Source organism: Carlito syrichta, unplaced genomic scaffold (genome assembly GCF_000164805.1).
Source record: "Carlito syrichta isolate Samal-C Ts95f unplaced genomic scaffold, Tarsius_syrichta-2.0.1 Scaffold315224, whole genome shotgun sequence".
Taxonomy (NCBI): Eukaryota; Metazoa; Chordata; class Mammalia; order Primates; family Tarsiidae; genus Carlito; species Carlito syrichta.
The window spans coordinates 722,279-724,191 of NW_007259320.1; the positions used below are offsets into that span (position 1 = coordinate 722,279).

The following is a 1,913-nucleotide window of genomic DNA, read 5'->3' on the forward strand; positions in this document are numbered from 1 at the left end:
GGAGGGGAAGGGGAGGGGTGAGGTGGGGGTGGTCTGAGCCCAGCAGGTCTAGAAGGGCCGGGTGCAGTGACTCCTGCCCGTAGTCCCAGCTCTTTGGGAGGCCGAAGCGGGAGGATCTCTTGACAGCAGGGGTTTGAGACCAGCCTGAGCAACACGGTGAGACTCTGGCTCTACAAAATTTAAAAGCTTTTTTTTTTTAATAGAAAGGAAATGAGCCGGGCGTGGTGGCGTGTGCCTATAGTTCCAGCTACTTGGAAGGCTGAGGCGGAAGGACTGCCGGAGCCCGGCAGGTCGAGGCTGCAGTGGCTGTGAGCATGCCACTGCACTCCAGCCTGGGTGACGGAGTGAGACTCCAACTCAAAAAAATAAAAATAATAATAATGATTTTAAAAGAAGGGAAAAAGAGAAAACATGGGTTTGGCATGGTGGCTCACGCCTGTAAGTGTAGCATTTTGGGGAGGCCAAGACCGGAGGATCACTTGCGCCCAGGATCTCAAGACCAGCCTGAGTAACATAGCAAGACCATGTCTCTACTGAAGAAAAAGTAATTAAAGTAAATAAATAAGGAAAAGGAAAACCTAGAAGAAAATCTTCGTAGCCGGGCTCGGTGGCTCAGCCTGTCATTCCGCACTTTGGGAGGCCGAGGCGAGTGGATTACCTGAGCCTACAAGTTCGAGGCCCGCCCAGGCAACTTGGCGAGACCTCGTCTCTACAATAAATCAAAAATGAGCCGGGCGTGGCAGCACATGCCTGTAGTTCCAGCTACTTGGAAGGCTGAGGCGGAAGGATCGCTGGAGCCCAGCAGGTCGAGGCTGCGGTGGCCGGAAACGGCCACTGCACTCCAGTGTGGGCGACAGAGTGAGACTCCAACTCAAAAAAAAGAAAAAAGAAAAAGAAAATCTTCGTGACATTCGTTAATGAGTTCTTGGATATCACACCAAAATCTCAGGCTACAAATCAAAAACAAACAAACGTGACTCTATCACACTGAAAAGCTTCTGCCCAGCAAGAGAAACAGTCAACACAATGAAGAGACAGCCTACGGACTAGGAAGAAAATGTCTACAAACCATATATCTGATAAGAGGTTAGTATTAAAAATTGATAAAGAATTCCTACAGTTCAGCCAGGCGCAGTGGTTCATGCCTGTCATCCCAGCACTTTGGGAGGCCTAGAGGTGAGAGAATTACCTGAGCCCAGAGGCTCCAGGCCAGCCTGGGTAACATGGCAAGACCTCATCTCTACAATAAATCAAAAAGTTATCCAGGTGTGGTGGCACGTGCCTGTAGTTCCAACTACTCGGGAGGCTGAGGCAGAAGGATCACCTGAGCCCAGCAGGTCAAGGCTGTGGTGGCCTTGAGCATGCCACTGCATAACAGCCTGGGCAACAGTGAGACTCCATTTCAAAAAAACTCCTACAACTCAACAGTAAGAAAACATGTCACTCCACTAAAAATGAGCAGAGAATCTTAATATTTGGAGAGTAAGTAGGGGTTTGATGTCAAAGGAGGACAGGAATACCCGTGCCCCGACACCCAACATCATCACAAAATTTGTAAGCATCAGGGGAGGTAAAACCATGGTCTGAGACCCCAGCAGTGTGTTCCAGTCTGCTAAGGTTTGAGCAGCCAGTGTCTTGTGCTGGTTCTGAGCCTGGGTGAGGTCATCAGAGCACTCAACCCTCATATTCAACTGCAGTCACTTATCTCGTATTAGAACCATTTCAAGGGTGATAAAGGACTGGGAACACGTCAGAGAGGTCTTTCTCTTTCAAATCACAGATGGTGCGTTTTCTGTTAGTTTTCTGTTTCTAGATAAGAAGGAGGACCGTGCCGGGCTCGGTGGCTCAGCCTGTCATCCCGCGCCTTTGGGAGGCTGAGGTGAGCGGACTGCCTGAGCCTGTGGGTTCGAGAC

The 1,913-nt window shown here is 49.9% G+C and overlaps 1 protein-coding gene across 1 annotated transcript in view; it reads right to left on the minus strand.

The window, feature by feature from the left end:
- EFHB (EF-hand domain family member B) overlaps positions 1-1,913 on the minus strand; it is a 59,099-nt gene that overhangs the window by 25,357 nt on the left and 31,829 nt on the right. The gene's annotated exons all lie outside the window — the stretch shown is intronic.